Source organism: Octopus sinensis, linkage group LG13, assembly GCF_006345805.1.
Source record: "Octopus sinensis linkage group LG13, ASM634580v1, whole genome shotgun sequence".
NCBI classification, from domain to species: domain Eukaryota; kingdom Metazoa; phylum Mollusca; class Cephalopoda; order Octopoda; family Octopodidae; genus Octopus; species Octopus sinensis.
In genome coordinates this window covers 65930243-65951973 of record NC_043009.1, presented here as the reverse complement: position 1 = coordinate 65951973, position 21731 = coordinate 65930243, and the positions used below count along the sequence as shown (strand labels likewise).

Here is a 21731-nt window from a genome sequence, read left to right as displayed (position 1 = left end):
GAAAACGGACGCTAAACGATGATGATGATGATGATGATGATAGAGATCATTAGCCACTACACACATTTTTTTCTCTCCTTGTTTTTTCTGTGTCCCTTTCTGTAGAAGAGCGTAGGCTCGAAACATAAAAGACTTTTTCTATTCCTGAGCGTTATACTAATACATCTGTTTGTTTTGTACACCACCTGTCTTCGTCTTTTGTTTTTTCCATAAACTCTCCCTATATATATATATATATATATATATATATATCGGCCTATGCCCCTCAGCCAGGGCTACCCGATGGACAGAAAGACAGTTTCTATGACACCCTACTGCAGACCACCTCATCGACGAACGACAGGGACCTTCTCTTTGTGGCTGGTGATTTCAATGGGCATGTTGGACGACATGCTGGGGGCTTCCATGGCGTACATGGAGGCTACGGTTATGGTTCCCGCAACGAGGAGGGAACCAGGCTGCTGGAGTTCTGCGATGCGAATAGTCTTATGGTCTGCAACACTAACTTCAGGAAACCAACAAGCCACCTGGTCACCTACCGATCGGGCCGGCATACTAGCCAAATCGACTACATCCTTGCCAGAAAAAGGGAAAGATGGCTGCTTAAAAATGCCAAAACCTTCCCAGGCGAAGAATGCACCCCACAACATAGACTGGTAGTTAGTGACTTTAGGATCAGGACTAAGAGGGTGACTAGAAGACGACCAACATGGAGAAGAAGGGTCTGGAAGCTTAAAGCCCCTGCGAATGGACAGAGATTTAGAGATATGTTACTTGAAGCCTTTGACGAAGTGGAAGGGGGTATAGCTACACATGGGGTAGAAGACAACTGGACGTTTCTGAGGGACAACCTGCTGAAAGCCGCTGACCAGATCTGTGGCTGGTGCAAAGTCCCCTTAAGACCCAAAATAACGTGGTGGTGGAACAATATTGTTGACAGGGCTATTAGACAAAAGAAACAGGCTTGGAAGGCCTGGAAGAACGGTGGTAGCAGGGAAGGGTATCAGACTGCCAGAAGGGAAGCTAGGAGACAGGTCTATCTAGCCAGAGGGGAAGCAGATAAGAGAAAATTGCCAATGTCCTGCGCCGTGAGGATGAAAGACTTGAGGTATTTCGTGTTGCAAGACAGTGTGTGAGAGAGAATCGTGATGTGGTAGGAGAGAAATGTGTTCGCATGGAGGATGGTTCACTTGCGCTAAATGAGGATGCAAAGAGAGAAGCTTGGAGACGCCACTATGAAAGGTTACTGAATGAGGAAAATGAATGGGATAAAGAGAGTCTGCCGAATGTTGACCCTACAGAGGGACCAGCTATCCGAGTTGATAGTTCCGTGGTAGCTAAGGCAATTAGAAGCATGAAGACAGGGAAAGCCCCAGGCCCATCAGGAATTACTGCAGAGATGCTCAAAATATCTGGCAGTGTCGGCTATAACCTAGTCACCCGTATAGTCAACCAGGTGATACACGAAGGAGTCATACCCAATGACTGGTGCAGCAGCATACTAGTCAACTGCTACAAAGGTAAAGGTGATGCCCTAGATACAAATAATTACAGAGGTATCAAGCTGTTGGATCAAGTAATGAAGGTTACGGAGAGGGTCATAGCCCAACTAATTAGAGAGAGAGTTAGTTTAGATGAGATGCAGTTTGGGTTCGTGCCAGGAAAAAGTACCACTGATGCTATATTCCTGGTAAGGCAGCTGCAGGAGAAATACCTAGCCAAAGATAAGCCCCTGTACCTGGCTTTCGTTGACATGGAGAAAGCTTTTGATAGGGTCCCCCGATCCCTTATCTGGTGGTCAATGAGGAAACTAGGGATAGATGAATGGCTGGTGAGGACTGTGCAAGCCATGTACAGAGATGCCGTAAGTAAGGTTAGGGTTGGCAACATGTACACAGAAGAATTCAAAGTAGAGGTTGGGGTCCACCAGGGTTCAGTACTCAGCCCCCTCCTATTTATCATAGTACTCCAGGCAATTACGGAGGAATTCAAGACAGGCTGTCCCTGGGAGCTCCTCTACGCTGACGACCTTGCTCTTATTGCTGAGTCACTATCAGAACTGGAGGAGAAGTTCCAGGTGTGGAAGGAGGGTTTAGAATCAAGGGGCCTTAGAGTCAACCTAGCTAAAACCAAAGTACTAATAAGTAGAAAGGTAGACAATCCACAAATATCTTCAGGAAGATGGCCCTGCTCGATCTGTAGAAAAGGTGTAGGTAGAAACTCTATAAGATGTACCCAGTGTAAGCTATGGACACATAAGAGGTGCAGCAATGTCAAAGGTAGGCTAACTGGGAAGATAGTTTTTGTATGTGGCAGATGCTCGGGAGCATTAACCTCCGAAAATCTGCAGAAAACAACTTCCGTCACTTTCCAGGGGGAAAAACTAGAAGTAGTTGATAGCTTCCGTTATCTAGGTGACCAAGTCAGTAGTGGGGGTGGGTGCGCTGAAAGTGTAACTGCTAGAATAAGAATAGCCTGGGCAAAGTTTAGGGAGCTCTTACCTCTGCTGGTGACTAAAGGCCTCTCGCTCAGAGTAAAAGGCAGACTGTATGATGCGTGTGTACGAACAGCCATGCTACATGGCAGCGAAACATGGGCTGTGACTGCTGAGGACATGCGTAAGCTCGTGAGGAATGAAGCCAGTATGCTCCGATGGTGTGTAATGTCAGTGTACATACTCGACAGAGCGTTAGCACCTTGAGAGAAATGTTGTACCTAAGAAGCATCAGTTGTGGTGTGCAAGAGAGACGATTGCGCTGGTATGGTCATGTGGCGAGAATGGATGAAGATAGGTGTGTGAGAAAGTGCCAATCCCTAGCAGTTGAGGGAACCCGTGGAAGAGGTAGACCCAGGAAAACCTGGGACGAGGTGGTGAAGCACGACCTTCGAACTTTAGGCCTCACTGAGGAAATGACCAGAGACCGAGACCTTTGGAAATATTCTGTACGTGAGAAGACCAGGCAGGACAAGTGAGCCCAGCCCACTTATGAATGCCTTTCCTCCCTTGGACACAAAGACCGGTTGAGGCAAGCGAAGTCGATATAGAACCTCATCCGACGACAGACACCCATCCCAACCCCCCATGCTTGCGAAGACATGTTGGGGCAAGCGAAATCGAAATCGAAATCGAAACCGAATTGAACCAGCCAGGATCTCTGGCCTGGTGGTACGTAAAAAGCACTATCCGACTCGGGGCCGTGGCACGTAAAATACTCCAATGCGACCGTACGACAGGCACCCATGCCAACCCCCTTTGCTTGTGAAGACATGTTGGGGCAAGCGAAATCGAAATCGAATTGAACCAGCCAGGATCCCTGGTCTGGTGGTACGTAAAAAGCACTATCCGACTCGTGGCCGTGACACGTAAAATACTCCAATGCGACCGTACGACAGGCACCCTTGCCAACCCCCTTTGCTTGTGAAGACATGTTGGGGCAAGCGAAATCGAAATCGAATTGAACCAGCCAGGATCCCTGGTCTGGTGGTACGTAAAAAGCACTATCCGACTCGTGGCCGATGCCAGCACCGCCTCGACTGGCTTCCGTGCCGGTGGCACATAAAATACACCAATGACCGTGGCCGTTGCCAGCCCCGCCTGGCACCTGTGCAGGTGGCACGTAAAAAGCACCCACTACACTCACGGAGTGGTTGGCGTTAGGAAGGGCATCCAGCTGTAGAAACATTGCCAAATTAGACTGGAGCCTGGTGCAGCCTTCTGGCTTCCCAGAACCCCGGTCGAACCGTCCAACCCATGCTAGCATGGAGAACGGACGTTAAACGACGATGATGATGATGATGATGATATATATAAATGCACACATATATTTTAATAACAATAACAGCTCTGAGTTCAACCTTCTTTATGGTTTGGTTGTTACATCAAAGACTATCGAAACAAAAACAAAAAAACAAAAGAAAAACCAGGAATTTCTCTTGTTTCCCCTTTATCTATATTACAACTTCGGAATATCTTCTAAAGAAATGATGGGTTGTTAATGAGTTGTTGCGGAAAGAAGAATCAGATATTTGGAACTGATTTCCATAAGATTCTTTGTTAATTTGATAACAATTAAGTACTGCCGTGTAAAAACACCTTAACAACGGTGGCAGTAGGAATGTTAAAAGTAGGTGGGTGGATTTGGGGTGGCGGAAGGGTGGGGGTTAAGGGGGTGGGGGTGGGGATATGGATTGTTAAGAAGAAATTGAGAAGGAATGTTCTGGAATTTTGTAAGAGGTTAATGGTGGATTAGTAACAGGTATGGCAAAGATCTGCAATGTAACCAGGTCAAATATAGGTGGAAGCTGTTGGCTTTCATTAATTCTAAGGTAATTGCACCGAACAGTATATTTACTGCTTCTGTGACTTGAGATGGAATGAAGAATGAGTTTGTGTGTGTGTGTGTGTGTGTGTATGCATGTGTGTGCATGTAAACATCTATACATATGTATGTATGAGGTGAATCCATTGATACATTCTGTTGTGTGTTTCAGCCTATTTATAAGTGAGTGTACGTGTGTGTATGTATGTGTGTGTGTGTGTATGCATGTTTGTATGTACACACACACACATGAGTATGTACACACACACACACATGAGTATGTATATGTAATTATATATGTGTGTGTGTGGTGTGTGTTTGCATGAATAAATCAATATATACATGTCTACATACTAACATTAAAACGTATATACACAAATATGCATGTATGTAAACACCTATACATACACGTATATATATATATATATATATATATGTGTGTGTGTGTATATTCATATATATATATATATATATATATATATATACGCACACATGCACATGTGTATGTATGTATGTGTGTGTATATATATATATACACACACGCAGGTATGTATATATGTGTGTTTATATATATATCTATGTGTGTGCGCCCATGTGCACACACACACACACACACACACACACACATATATACATGCATGTATATATGTGTGTGTGTGCGTGTGTGTATTTTTCAAGCCAAAACAAAAAATGAATAATACAGGTCGATGTTTTGTTCTTTTGCCAGTTATACCAGTGTCTCAGGGTTGGAACCCGTATTTTAGGAAATCTTTGGAGCAAAGGTGACTTCTTTGTTCTGTCGTGTGTGTATGTGTGTGAGAAAGTTTTTTGGCATTGCTATAGTATCTAATTAGTTACATGTAATTTAGATGTGTTATTAATATGTGGGCTGTGGTTGGTAATCAGAATAGTTTCTTTTATCCTGAAGTTACTAAAGATTTTCTCTTCAGCATAAGTGGAAACCTGGATGTCTTGGGTATGGCATGTCTGTATGTTTTTCCCTTTGACAGAAGAAGCATTGGTGTAGAGGTGTCCTTTAATCTGCATAAGTACTTGTCTGATGGTACTTTATCATATATTTTCATCTTTGATTTGGCAACTAGGCAATGTGTTGTTTTATTTGGGCCTGCTTTCTGTTAACGCTCCTCTCCTCATCGAAAGTCCAATGTGTGGTTGTTGTATATTCAATCCTTCCTTATGGATCACAAACCAAGCAGGAATAAGTAACCAGTGTTACTAGGATGCTCAACTTCAAATTTTGTATGTTCATCAATACTGTTGAACATGTAGTTATGATACCCGTGCCAGTGGCACGTAAAAAGCACCAACCAAATGTGACTGATGCCAGTGCCACCTGACCAATCATGGCTGTTTGCCTGCCTCCGCTGCCTCCTGTGCCGGTGGCACGTAAAAAGCACTCACTACACTCACGGAGTGGTTGGCATTAGGAAGGGCATCCAGCTGTAGAAGCACTGCCAGATCAGACTGGAGCCTGGTGCAGCCTCCTGGCTTCCCAGACCCCGGTTGAACCGTCCAACCCATGGTAGCATGGAAAACGGATATTAAACGATGATGATGATGACTTTGTGTATTTTTACAGCTTCCACATGAGATGATATTAGCATGAGAATGTCATCCACATACTTGCCAAAACTGGCACTGGAGTGACCCTTGTTGAGTGTCCTGGATTCTAACTGGTCCATATAAGTGTTGGCCAGTTGGCCTGACAAGTTCAACAAGTTTGGCAGTTCAGAGATTTGTTTGTAAATGGACCTCTTGAACTGGACGATGGTGTTGTCTGTCCATTATAGCCATTAACAGTTTGTGGATATTTGGTGCTGTGGGCCAACAGCTGTTAGGATTATGAGAGGGGGCAATGTGTTCAGTTAGTAAGTTGATAGTTAATAAGGGATTGTAGGGACAGAGGTGTGTAGGAAAACAGCGTCTAAACTAAAAGGGTTGTTATTTGTTCTAAGATCTCTCAGTTTGTTTATGCCTTTGATGGACTTTTCAACATATCCTTGAAGGGTTTCAAGTAGTGGCTTGCATATATTAGATAGAAGCCAAGGGATTTTCTAGAAGGTCCTGTTAATACTGAAGACAATAAACCTAATTTTTAAATCTGGTCTCAGTTTGTGTATTTTTACAGAACCGTGTAGTGTGGAAAGGGATTATCAATGGAGTTCCGACCAACCATAGGTAGGTCGAAGGGTGATGATGATGTATTTTTATAATGGTATAGCTTGAAAGGTTGGACAGGATCTTATGAGACGGCAGACTGTAGTCACACTCCAGTGCCTGTTCTGTCATGCTTTCTATGGCTGGAGGCCCTTTCTAATGCCATCCACTTTACGTTGTGTGCTGGGTGCTTTTTTTCATGACATTAATATCATTGAAGTCAGCTTTCAACTTGCGACACTCCAGATCTGTTTAACTGATGGAGAATAAGAGAGACTTCTTGGATGATAGAATCTGTTCTGTTAGGTCAGGCTGTTATTGTGACCTTGTAAATATATATTTCAATCAGTACAAACATATTATAAATATGCAATAAAAAAACAAAACAAAACAAAAAAAAAATGAGATACAAAGAAGAAACATTTGATAGGAATAAATAAATATATGCGGAACCATTAGTTAGAATACAATGTCTGTAGAAGAGAAAGAGATAAGTGTAATATTATTTATAACCAAAGTTGAAGATTATGATGTTTGGTGTTGTCTGGTTGAGTCTGTTAGTCTGAAAGCATTTTTATATTTGGCCTGATGGAGAACGATTGCTGCTGCAACATGAATTCTTCATGTTGAATGTCTTGTAGAACTAAAAGAGAGTTAATAATGATGCTCTTGGTTTTGCTACTGGCCGACTCAACTGGGTATTGAACTGATGGTCTTTGGGTTCCTTGGTCACGTTCCAGTGTTAGCATTCACTTTGTCTTTTAAAACTTTTACTTGTTTCGCGCATTGGTCTGTGGCCATGCTGGGACTCTGCCTTGAGAGGTTTTTGTTGAACGAATCAACCTCGGTACTGACTTCAAAGTTTGCTACTTATTCTATCAATCTCTTTTTGCCAAACTGCTAAGTTATGGGCAGGCAGACATGAATCTACTCTGGTCATCAAGCAGTGCTTGGTGGGAGGAGGCAAACACACACATGCCTCCCCCATCACCACACACACACACCTCTCCCCACCACATGCACACAGGTACACACCACATGCAGGCACACACACACATTTGATGTGCTTCCTCATAGTTTCTCTCTACCAAATTCACTTGCAAGACAATGATCAGCCTGATGCTGTAAAAGAAATATATATATAAAAAAAAAAGCACAGTCATAAAATCTCTAAAACTGAAAATATGTCCATTCATCTCACTGACCCTACTAACAAAGCTCAGGTATTTTGTTAGATATTTGTAGATAAAGCAGATCCCATGAACGTTTTAACTAAATTGTAAAATAATTACAAATTTCAACTAATTTTGTAAAGCAACTCAAACATTTTTGGTTATTGGTGTATGAAAATGATGTTAGGAACATGATTTAACAAAGGGTTCTTACAAAAATCTCAGGTAGAAATTTTGTCTCAAATTTACTCTAATTACAGGTAAATAGAAATAAACTGAGAGAAACATAAAATTATCTAAATTTGGTTTAAACGTAACCATATGAAAGCGAGTTATTGTACAATATTCAGCTGAGATATAACCTGAATTGTACGCAGTTTCAATTGAATTTCTGTACAACAAAAACAGGTACATTTTAAAAGCAATATGGCAGAAAATACTGGAATTTATCAAATTGTTTGAAGAAAACTACAAAATGCAATCAATTGACACACAGATAAATACACAAACATACACAGCAGTAATGTTTCCTTTATGCCAGTAATTCATCTTCTTTGTTATTTATTTTTTGGGGATGAATAGTCCGTCATAAATTGCATTGCAACATCTGCTCAGAACTGCAAACGGTTGTATCACTTTTGAACCCGACACAATTTCAGTACGGAACGCAAAAACATTTCAAGGAGAAATATATTTTGATTTCCACTGCATTGTGTTTCTGGAATGAATTCATTTTCACAGACAATATTTCTGTCAGAGTTGCTATCACAACCACAAATTGAAATATCTGACTTTATCCAACATGTGGCATTTTAAACTCGCTTCTTCTGCCACTTGTGTTGAAATTCCCTCAAATTGAACGGAATCTGTTGCTGGCATCCGTTTGATTCAAGTGTGAAACTTTAACAGAAAAATAAACAAACAATATACAAAGGTTATTTGGAAGACAAAGGTGATGTCTTAAAATACTGGGTTTGCTAAGTTATGCATTTATTTAGTGAAGACACATGTTGTCATTATTGTAATAACAAGATTAAAATAGCTGTTTGTGTAGCCTAGTGGTTAAGGTGTTCAGCTAATGATCTTAAGATTGTGGGTTCCATCCTCGGGTAAGGCATTTCCTTTCACTTGCTTATGTTCTACTAATAATATGTAGAATACTCTGCTTCCTCAGAGATTCAGTATTAATACTGCTTCGGTTGCGAACATTCAATTTTTGATAAACCTGAAGGTTATTTTTGACACCAATTAGTGAAAAGTCACTGTTATTCTATATAGGCATAGGAGTGACTGTATGGTAAGTAGCTTGCTTACGAACCTCATGGTTCTGGATTCAGTCCAACTGCATGGCACCTTGGCCAAGTGTCTTCTGCTATAACCTCTGGCTGACCAAAGCCTTGTGAGTGGATTTGATAGTGGAAAAATGAAAGAAGCCCATCGTGCATATATATATATATTATATATATATATATATATATAATATATATATATATATATATGTATGTGTGTGTATATGTTTGTGTCTGTGTTTGTCCCTCCAACATCGCTTGACAGCCGATACTGGTGTGTTTACGTCCCCGTCATTTAGCAGTTCGGCAAGAGAGACTGATAAAATAAGTACTAGGCTTACAAAGAATAAGCCCTGGGGTCGATTTGCTCAACTAAAGGCGGTGCTCCAGCATGGCCACAGTCAAATGACTGAAACAAGTAAAAGAGTAAAAGAGTTTATGATTGACAGTGAGAGTTGGCTGGTATGTGTCGATTGGGAACCTGTCACTGACGAAGCACAGTACGCTGAAATCACATGATCTTTCCTTTCTGGCACCCATACCAAATGATTCTTGTCTGCTAATGATATATGTTCATTCTCAGCATTGTGTGCCGTCCATATGAGAGGTTCTCTAGGAAGATGAAAACCAAAGTGTTCAGCATTCCAGCAATAGGATATAAAGATTGCCATTTAGTGTTAATACTGTTTGCATTGTTAGTCTTCATTGCACACACCCACACACACTTGTGTATGTATATATATATATATATATATATATATATATATATCTGGGCAAAGTTCAGAGAGCTCCTACCTCTGCTGGTGACAAAGGGCCTCTCACTCAGAGTAAAAGTAGACTGTATGGTGCATGTGTACAAACAGCCATGCTACATGGCAGTGAAACATGGGCTGTGACTGCTGAGGACATGCATAAACTTGCAAGGAATGAAGCCAATTTGCTCCACTGGATGTGTAATGTCAGTGTGCATACATGACAGAGTGCAAGTGCCCTGAAAAAAAAGTTGGACTTAAGAAGCATCAGATGTGGTGTGCAAGAGAGACGACTGCGCTGGTATGGTCATGTGTTGCAAATGGATGAGGACAGTTGTGTGAAAAAGTGTCACACCCTAACAGTTGAGGGAACCTGTGGGAGAAGTAGACCCAGGAAGACCTGGGATGAGGTGGTGAAGCACTACCTTCGAACATTAGATCTCACCAAGGCAATGACTAGTGACCGAGACCTTTGGAGATATGCTGTATTTTAGAAGACCCGACAAGCCAAGTGCCTAGTGGTGTATAACCAGCCCATTTATGAGTACCCTTCATTCGTTGGACAATAATCTTTGCTTGCGAAGATCTGTTGAGGCAAGTGAAATCAAAATTGCTGATGTCAGCACCTACAAGTGATTCTTCTGCAAGCCAGTGCACACTGCAAATTAAGCATCTTGATGTGCATTTTGGTGTTAATTACTAGTGTTGCTTCATCAGGGTAAAATATAACTATACTTCAGATACCATCTGAGCAGAGTATTTGTCTAATCAAAAAAGAGGCTTCCTGCGAGGAATGTGTCCATGAAGACCACACTAGTTCAAACTTCGGTGAACTGTTTTGGTGAATATATTCTTTCCACTAACTGAAGACGCTTCTTGGGCCAAAGATGAAGTGGTACAACACCTGTTATCCATCATGCAACATTGGATGTGACGAATATCATGTGCAGTTAAAATAGAATGACCTGGATGATGTCTATTGCTTAGCTGTCCGGTAGCTTTGTACTTCTGAATTACTTTGGCAACGGTGTTTACGCTAACATGTATTCGTTTGCTAATTACCTTGTATCCTAAACCATTCCTGTGCAAATTAAAAATAATCTCCTTCAAAACTTCAGACAATTCTTTTCCTTTTGGTGCCATTTTAATCACAATGAAGATTTTTTACCACGGTACACAAATAAGAATTCCTGCAGATGCAATAACAATGACCGGTGCAAAAATGACAGGAGGAATAATTTATTAGAACTGAAATTATCAGCAATATCTGAATTTAGTAAAAAAAGTGGATAGAATATTGAATATAGCAAATTTCCATAAGGGTGTACATATTTTTGTAATGTTTGAAAATTAATATTTCATTCATATCTTTGAAAATATTTATTGTTTTGTGTTCCAAATTTGTATAATGTTTGCATGAGTAATATATTTTAGTCAGTATAAATTTCGTTTGATTTCCTTCAATATTATCAGAGTAATAGCAATTTACTGAAATTTTTTAGGTGTGTACATACTTCTGTGAAATACTATATATATACATATACATGTATATATGTGTGTGTGTATATGTGTGTGTGTATATGTGTGTGTGTGTATATATATATATATATATATATATATATATATATATATATGTATATATATGTATGTGTATATATGTATCATCATCATCATCATCATCATCGTTTAGCGTCCGCTTTCCATGCTAGCATGGGTTGGACGGGTCAACTGGGGTCTGTGAAGCTGGAAGGCTTCGTCAGGCCCAGTCAGATCTGGCAGTGTTTCTACGGCTGGATGCCCTTCCTAACGCCAATGTATGTGTATATATATATATATATATATATACACACACACACACTCACTAGTTGTTTAGAGAGTGGAATTGGCCTTGTGCTAAGCTTTTGCACACTTGAAAAAGCTTCAAGCGCCAGTATCATTTGATTTTTAACATCCCTATCATGGCTGGTTGTAGGGGAAAAAGCCTAAATAGTCAACGCAAAGTTTCATAATGGAATAAAAGCACATCGACATGGATGGTGACTCTCAGAACACCTGCTGCAAAACGCTTCCCATCGTTGCCACATCTGTATGGAAGCATGTAGGTCTCTAGCAGTATTGGGAAATCTCATCTGTGCTGTCCATGTTTAAGGGAACAATTAAGCAATGGTATTGCTTAAAATCAAACTGTATATATTTAACTGGTTCTGTATTGTAAATATATTAAAAAGAAAAAGAAAATTAAGTGCCATATTCATCCAAAGATAATATTTCTTATGGACATACTCTGTTTAAAAATGCAAAAATGTATCAGTGGTAGACAAAAATCATTCAGCAGCCACTGATGACCCCAACAAGGCACTATTCTGCCTTATTAGGCTTTGGTCAGTAACATGTACTCACTGTCAATCACCTGTCAATCACATGTTGATATGGGAAAATAATGGCTTAAAAGTCACTGACGTTGCAATTAGCTTCCCAGCTGAATATAATTCCATTATATGAAGCAATGTATAGAAGCAGTATTAGATTAAAACAGTCATTTGTGTATCATACCTAATGTAAATACATCATGAAAAAACATATTTATTGCAGTATTCAAGGGGTCAGGAAGCAATCTTCTTAATCACACTGCTACTTGTGTACCTCTATATATGTGGAAAACAAAACTCAAGGTAGAAAATGCTAAAACAATTTTATAAAAAACATTTCAGTACCGGTTTTGGTCATTGAGACTTTTTCAACAGTAAGTATGGAAAAATTAAAAGAAAAGTTTTTTTAAAAGAATATTTGCATAGCATTCAAATACTAGGGGCATTTTCCTTGTTTCTCCTTGTCTCTATCTCTCTTGTTTGCTCTTGGGGGTTTGAGGTCGTTGTGAATTCTTGGTAAGGAAGAAGAAGGAGGAGGAGGAGAAGAATGTGGGAGTGCCATGATAGTACTAGGATGTTAAATGGTCAAGTGCCCTTAAAGTGACATGTTGTGGATGGTAGAAGTGATTGAATTATTGAGATGTCTCTTTTGAATGTATTGCTTATAATATTTGCATAGGTGTTATTCTAAACAGCAGTTGTAGTAAAGTACGGAAGGAGGTGGTGGAGAGGAAGAAGATGAAGGAGAAGAGGAAGAATAATAAAAGAAGAATGCAGGATGGTATGATAGTAATAGGATGTTCTTGTGTATATATGAGGACAGCTTCCATATAGGCAAGGACAGCTGCATAAAGAAGCGTTGATTTCTAACTGTGGAGAGATTGTAGTTGTGGCCAGTGGCGGTGACGCGTAAAAGGTGGGGTTGGTGTGAGGTGGGCCATCCAGCTGTGGAAACCAAGCCAAATCTGATTGGAAGTTGGTACAGCTTTCTGGTATACCTGTCCCAGTCAAATCATCTAACTGATGCCAGCCTGGAAGATGGACACTAAATGATGATGGTGATGATATATTTATATACACACACACACACATATATATATATATATAGTTAATCCAAACATGAAAGCACAAAGAGAAAACACAACAACACGAGGACGTGGAACAAGTATAGTGTTATTGGACGCTCAGGAAAGGAAAGAAAGAAGGAGGATTCAATGTTTCGAGCGGAGCTCTTCGTCAGAAACATAGGAAAAGGAAAGATCCAAGGAAGGGAAGACGGAGGAAAAAAAATCGCCAACGATACACACGCGGTCACATTTGGCAGCTCTATGCAACATGAAGCTGAGGATAAGCCAAAGCTAACAGGGAACAAAGATTCTTGGCATGGCTTGATGATACACATCTTGGTCGTGTCCGCTTGAAGAAAAAAAATGTGTATGTTTATGTATACATATGCATACACACACACACACACACACGTATGTATACAAACACACACACAGAACTAAAGTACATGGCCCTACTCCCACCTCTATTCACGCCCCTCCTCTCCCTACTACTCCTGATCTACATCCACCTAACTTGTATATTTTCCTCGCTTCAGCCTGCGGCTATCTTGTTTTGATCAATTCATACTTTTAAATTTTCTAATTTATTTATTCAATTTCACATCCTGGCTTTATTCTATTTGATATTTCTCTTTTGTTTTAGTCTAAAGCTTCTTCTTCTTCTTTTGTTGCCAAACTTATTCTTCTTGTTCTAGTTCCATCTTGGTCTCAGTGTCAGTCTCTAGAGTCTAAATGCCTTTGCTTTCAAATATATTTCTGACGTTTTTCGTTTTACCGTTTTAAAGTCCATCTCTTTATTACTGTATGCAAGGGATGCTGTTTTCTTTTGGTTTTTTGTATTATGACTCTTTGACTCTTTGACTTGTTTCAGTCATTTGACTGCGGCCATGCTGGAGCACCGCCTTTAGTCGAGCAAATCAACCCCGGGACTTATTCTTTGTAAGCCCAGTACTTATTCTATCGGTCTCTTTTGCCGAACCGCTAAGTGACGGGGACGTAAACACACCAGCATCAGTTGTCAAGCAATGCTAGGGGGACAAACACAGACACACAAACACACACACACAGACACACATACATATATATACATATATACGACAGGCTTCTTTCAGTTTCCGTCTACCAAATCCACTCACAAGGCATTGGTTGGCCCAGGGCTATAGCAGAAGACACTTGCCCAAGATGCCACGCAGTGGGACTGAACCTGGAACCATGTGGTTGGTAAGCAAACTACTTACCACACAGCCACTCCTTATCATTATTATTATTATTATTATTATTATTATTATTATTATTAGTATTATTATTATTATTGTGATTCTCACTGTTCTATTTGTGGTTGATCTTTACTTGAAAGCAGGCAATAACAAATCACCAAAGGTTTCAAGGAGTGCCTTCTCCTGTGACTCAAAGAGACAATACTCACCTTAGAATGTGAGCTGTAACTAACAGCGCTGTCTTTTGGATTACTTCGAGCCTGACAGCAGCTCCAGTATTCCATTGTTATTATTATTATTATTATTATTATTATTATTATTTCTATTATTATTGTTGCTTTTGCACAGCTTCTAATGCTGGAGATGTACTACGGTGTCAGCTGTTCACTACCTGTGAACTAAAGTAACACCTCTTATTTTTCGAGCACCTCTTGGCGTATTCGAGTGGTTCCAAGCAGTGCTGTTTTCTGCAAGTGCTCTACCCTTATTGCAGCCCCTATTTGTTCCACATACTTTCACATGCCAGGTGAAATACTTAGTAACTGTCTTTACATTCTGAGTTCAAATTCCAACGAGGTCCACTTTGCCTATGCCAGGCAAAATTCTTAATGGTATTTCATTTGTCTTTACATCTTTCTAAGTTCAAATTCTGCCAAGGTTGGCTCTGCCTTTCAACCATTCAGGGTTGATAGATTAAGTACCAGTAAAACACTGGGGTTGATGTGATCATCTAGTCCCTTCTTACAACATTTCAGGCTTTGTGCCTTCAGTAGAAAGCATTATTGTTATTATTGCAACAAACTGCAGAATTGTTAACATAGTACTCTTTTACTCTTTTACTTGTTTCAGTCATTTGACTGCAGCCATGCTGGAGCACCGCCTTTAGTCGAGCAAATTGACCCCGGGACTTATTCTTTGTAAGCCCAGTACTTATTCTATCGGTCTCTTTTGCTGAACCGCTAAGTGACGGGGACGTAAACACACCAGCATCGGTTGTCAAGCAATGCTGGGGGACAAACACAAACACACATACATATATATATATACATATATACGACAGGCTTCTTTCAGTTTCCATCTACCAAATCCACTCACAAGGCATTGGTCGGCCCGGGGCTATAGCAGAAGACACTTGCCCAAGATGCCACGCAGTGGGACTGAACCCGGAACCATGTGGTTGGTTAGCAAAATTTTTTCTGGCTTTACATTCCGAGTTCAAATGCTACTGAAGTTAAGTTTTCTTTGCATCCCTTCAGGGTTGACAAAATAAGGACTAGTTGAGCACTGGAGTTGATGTAATCCACCCTCACATTTCAGGTCCTGTACCTGTATTAGAAAGGATTATTATTATTATTGTTATTAATCCTTAGTGCAGACAGCAACAACTGTGCTGAAGATTATATAATGACACCATTATAATTAATATTATCTCCTACTGTTCTGTTTTAGATAAGATTTTCATAAATGTTCTCAAATTTCTTTGATTTGGTTTGGTTTCATTAAAAAAAAGAAAAAAAAACAGAAATCATCAATGTAAATATAAAACAACGAAAAGCAAAAACAAAACAAACGCCAACACCACCACCACTACAACAACAACAGTATAATTAATAACAGCAAAATAATAAATTTAAAGCTAATTTGAATGGCAAGTTCTAGAAATAAAATTCTATAATTGGACAGTCGGCTTAATCAATACATGGAATCAGACTGATAACTGGAATAAAAATTAAGGGGAGGGGGGGAAGTGCCCCCCCCGTGCCTCCCCTTCCTGCAATGATATGATGTATCACTGCAAAAAAATGGATAGCAAGGGGTGGAGGGAAGGGGGTATATTTTTTTTTTATAATTTTTTTTTATAATTTTTTTTTATATTCTTTATATTTATTCAAATTAAAAAAAAAAGAAAACTTTTTCTGAATTTAAAATACCAAAAAAAATATCTTTCGCAGTTTCTTTGTCTTTTCTTTTTCAATCTTTTTTTTTTCTTTTTATTTCCATTTGCTGTCTTTGTATTTATTTATTTATTTATTTATTTATTTATTCAGTTTGTTTATGGTGGAGGGGTGGTGAGGGGGGGTTATTTGCTCGGTTTTTTTTTGTTTTTAAAATTAATATCATTTGATATCGGCTCCTTGGGTTCAGAAGAAAGATTGCAGTAATGAATGAGTGGTGGTGGGGGGGGGGTGTTTCCACTGAATGGCTTTGTGGACAGGGACTTGGGGGCCAGAGTGAGGTGGGTGGGAGGGGGACAAGGAGGAGGGGGAGGCGGAGGCTCTGTTGCTAATGTTGTTAACTTTGGTTGGCACTTTTTACTTCCTCTTCGTGGTCCTCTCACACTCTTTGGCCTCCTTCTCTATTTCTTCTTCTTCCTACTGTCGCTGATGTTACTACTACTACTAACATTACTAGTACTACTACTGCTGCTACTACTAGTAGCCAGAACTACACCATAGTGCTGATATTTCGCTTCGATTTTGGAGGCTGACTTTCATCCTTTCGGAGTTGATAAAATAAGTACCAGTCAAACACTGGGTCAATGTAACCGACTTACCCCCTCCCCCAAGATTGCTGGCCTGTGCCAAAATTTGAAACCAACATTGGTGACATTACAGTAATGTACTGGGGTCAAGCCAATCAGCCCTCTGTATTTTACATATTTTTTTTTGTTCATATTAAACACACACACACACAAGAATACGTTTCTGTGGCAGTGCAGTTGTTCATTAAAATATTAATTAAAATTTTAATTAGACCAAATTCACACAAATCTGTGAATCTGTGGTTATGGGATCTTTTAGCAGTTCCAGTCTTTAAGGAAAAATGGTTGGAATTAAAGTGAGTCTGGTTTTGGTGTGATTGGTTATCTTATTCTTTTATTCGTTTCAGTCATTTTGACTGCAGCCATGCTGGAGCACCAGCTTTAGTCAAGCAAATCGACCCCAGGACCTATTCTTTGTAAGCCTAGTACTTATTCTATCGGTCTACACTAGCATCGATTGTCAAGCGATGTTGGGACACACATACGCAAACTTATGCAGATGCATACATACATACATATATATATATACGATGGGCTTCTCTCAGTTTCCATCTTCCAAGTCCACTCACAAGGCTTTAGTTGGCCCAAGGCTATAGTAGAAGACACTTGCCCAAGGTGCTACACAGTGGAACTGAACCTGAAACCATGTTGTTGGTAAGCAAGCTTCTTACCACACAGCCACTCCTGCACCTGTGTATATATATGTATATATATACATATATATATATTATATATATATATATATATACGACTGGCTTCTTTCAGTTTCTGTCTACCAAATTCACTCACAAGGCTTTGGTTGGCCCGAGACTATAGTAGAAGACACTTGCCCAAGATTCCACGCAGTGGGACTGAACCTGGAAGCATGTGGTTGGTAAGCAAGCTACTTACCACACAGCCACTCCTACACCTATAACATAGAGACAGATCAAATACTGCTAAGCATTTCGTCCAGTGTGCTAATGTTTCTCCCAGCTTGCCGCCTATCAAAAAAGTTAATGGTTAAAACTTACAAAAAATCTGACAGAAAGGATTGTCCTTCTGAGCAGGTGGTTTGGTTGTTGAGCAAAATATTTCATTTTGTGTTGCCTCAGTCCACTCAGCTGTAAATGGATAACCCCGTGATAGAATATCCTTGTCTGATCAAGGCAAATGGTGGCCTGCTCAAGTAGCCAGTGGGGCGGCGTCATTCAAAAGTTAAAACAGTGCAAAGTGCATTGTGACCAGCGATGTATAACAATGTCTGATAGTCTGGTCAGTTATGCAAGCATGTGATTATATGTATATTTTCTTTCCCTGACATTCAACGAGGCATCATGAAAATGCCATCTGAAGAATAATTGTTGCTGAGAAGCTTCAAGTAAAATTTACAATGGAATTAGAGTCACTGTTAACAAAAAGAAAGTATCTCAACACTACACCATGTATTGAGTTCTTTTCACTTTGTTGCTTTCTCATTACTGATATATGGTAGCTCTCTCTCTCTCTCTTTCTCTCTCTCACACACACACACATTGTGCATTGAAATCTTGTAGTTTATTTGAAATCTTGTCATTTAAGTATGGATCAAGAAAGCTAATGAAAGCCTCTTAATAATACAAAGTGTGGAGTGGAGGTGAGGTGGGATATATTTAATCACTGTTTCAGCTTTAACAAGCACTAATCGCAAATTAGGAAATCCCGAATAAGAACTAAGTGGAAAACGACATTAAAATCACAAAGTTATGTTCTGACATATGTCAGGATAGACATCACAGCCATGCTAGGTGGGCCCCTATTGTCAAATCATACAATAAATACAATTAACTTTGGATATCTGTCTTTAGTATTTGGATGGACTTAAGGCAGCAAGCTGGCAGAATCGGTAACACACAGGTAAAATTCTTAACAACATTTTCTGCCATCTTACTGTTCTGAGTTCAAATTCTGCCAAGAATGATTTTACCTTTCATCTTATTTGGGACTGATGGAATAAGTATCAGTTAGTTACTGTGGGGTCAATGTAATTGACCTACCTCCTCCTTTGAAACTGCTGGCTTTGTGTTGAAAATAGAAACCAATGTTTGGATGGAACCAACCCATTGAAAGTCCATCTGATTGAGTACCTCATGTTAACTGGACGATTTGCTACAACAACATTTTGTGTTGGTGAGAAGGATTCTATATGGTTCACTCAGATGTGATGATGATGGGCTTTCAATTTTCCGTCTACCAACTCCAATCCATCCTCAAGGCTTTGGTTGATCAGGGCTATAGTAGAAGACACTTTCCCAAGGTGCCATGCAGTGGGCCTGAACCCTAGACCACATCGTTTGAGAAGCCAGCTTCTTAACCACGCAGCTATACCTGCATCTATTTAATATACAAAAACGTGGAATGGCCATGATTGGATGGAATGTCTTTGATGATAAGTATACTCGCTAAGAAGCTAACTTGATGGGATGTCAAACAACAACACCCATAGCTATGCCTGTATCACAAATTGAACCTCTGCAGCCCTCCTTCACCATCCGGCTGCTTTACCTCCCACCATCTAATTACCACTGAACACTCGCAGAAGCCATTCGCTTTGTTGAAAAGTGCACAAGGTGCAGCCTATGACTTCAACAGATGTTGTTGCAATTGAAACAATAGTAGTAGCAGTGGTAGTAGTAGTAACAACAATTGTAATGTCAGTAGTAGTAGTAGTAGTAGTTTTAGTAGTAAGTAGGGGAGGTAAGTGGGTGAAAGAGAAGTGGAGGGGTAGAGCAGAACTGAAACTGAAGATAATCCATGGCTTTTTACCCTTAATCTCCATACAATGTTCCCTCTTGTTGCTGATGTTATTGATTATGGTGGTGGTGGTGGTGTTAGTGATAGTTTTAATTGTTGTTGTTGTTGCTGTTGTTGTTTTTGTGTTGTTTCATGGTTAATATTGTTAATCTTGCTAATGACAGTGTTCTTGTGGTTGCTGTCTGTGCTTCTTGTTGTTGTTGTTGTAACATGCTGTCAATGTTGTTGTTCTTGTTGTTGTAGTTCTGTGGCTCTTGTTCTTTGTGATGGTGGTGATATTGGTGGGGTGCTGCTGCTATTTCTGTTGTTAGTGCTGCTATTACGGTTGTTGTTAATTCTTCTGGTTCTTCACGTACTGAGTTCAAATCCTGCTAAGATCAATTTTTGTCTTTTACCCTTTTGGCGGGGTCATTAGAATAAAGTACTGGTCTAGTATCAACTGTCGACACCCTCTCATATAATTGACTTGGGCAGACATGTATTTCCACAGCTTGTCTCTTTAATGGAGCTGCAGCCCTGGGTAAAATAGAGACCGAAGGGTAACATTTGGAAAGTGGAATGACTTCAAGCGCTCTCAGCCCTCATCTAATCAGACAGTGCAATAGGTGGAATGTTCACTTCAGCTTTTATAGAGGATTAGTGGAGGAAAAGTGCGATCATGTTCATGGGGAGACCTTAGGCATTGAAGATCAGCTAGTCACTCTTTCTGGAGAACTTCCAGGCCGGGATCAATGGATAATTTCCAAAAATCTCTGGCCTGGCAGTGTTACAAGGGAGCTTTACCTGTTCGAGATAAACTTTACAGGCACAGAAGTGCTGTCAACTGAGCATGTTTCAGATGCACACAGGATGCAATGCACTCGTCCAGTGCCCGAGCATTGCTGACTAATGGGTTTATGTCAAACATTTGCTGTCACTTATGGGATGGGTCCGGCTGTCAACTGAATCCATCGTGAAGATCGTTCCACCACCTTCCTTTAATCGGGAAGGAATGCCTGTTTTTATATGCCTGGTGGTCATGGCGAAAGAGGTTGTATTGAGGATGAAATTGAAGGGGGCTGAAGAAAAACGCTTTTCTCTTTGGCCAATCCCTTGATGAACTTGAAAAGGAAAATAAGGGTCGAGGGGGAAGTGTTGTTTTCTGGCCAGTTTGCTGAAAGGTGGATGAAAGTGGCAAGAATGGTGCGAGTGAACGGGCCTACCCTGAGCATATGCCTGTAGTTGGAAAAAACAGAAAGGGAAAGAGACACCTGTCCCAAAACTCAGGGTATCCATGGTTTTTATATGGGGTTTTTCCATAGCAGCCCTCAAACGTCTCCTCCCTATTGAGGAATACACATTACTGATTGATTTCTTTCTGTTTTTGATAATTTTGTTGGTCTTGTTTACATGCAAAACCCTCACAACTACACACACTCACACACATTCTTTGTTTTGTCCTGTACTGTCCATAACATTTTTCTTAATGTAAACCCTTGTGACTAATAAAAAGATCATTATTATTATTATTGTTATTATTATTTTGCTGGGGTTGACATTGCCTTTCATCCTTTCGGGGTTGATAAAATAAGTACCAGTTATGCACTGGGGTCGATGTAAACAACCTACCTGACTGCCAAAATTCCAAGCCTTGTACCTATAGAAGAATGAACCATTATTAAGTCTGCTGCTGCTACTGCTGTTGTTGTTGTTGTGTTTACTTTTGTTATAACTGTTCTTATTATTTTACTGTTGCTGTTCCTGTGATTCTCCTTGTATTACCGTTGTTGTTGTTGTTGTTGTTGTTGTTGTCAGGATTAGCAGAAACCTTAATCCTATCTGGTTAATTGTCTTTTCAATGTGGAATTAAATTAATTAACCACAAGTTTCCAGATTTGGTATAGGATTATAATGGTTGTGGTTGGAGGGGGGGGATGGTAGCAGTTTTTTCATAGGTATGATGCTGGTACTACAGGTAGTGGTGGTGGTGGTGGTAGTAGTAGTAGTAGTGGTGGTGGTAGTAGTAGTAGTAGTGGTGGTGGTGGTGGTAGTAGTAGTAGTAATGGTGGTGGTGG

General features: G+C 40.1%; 1 protein-coding gene across 4 annotated transcripts in view; it reads left to right on the top strand.

The window, feature by feature from the left end:
- The window catches only part of LOC115218420, a 182481-nt gene that overhangs the window by 123053 nt on the left and 37697 nt on the right, over positions 1 to 21731 (top strand). The window lies entirely within an intron of this gene.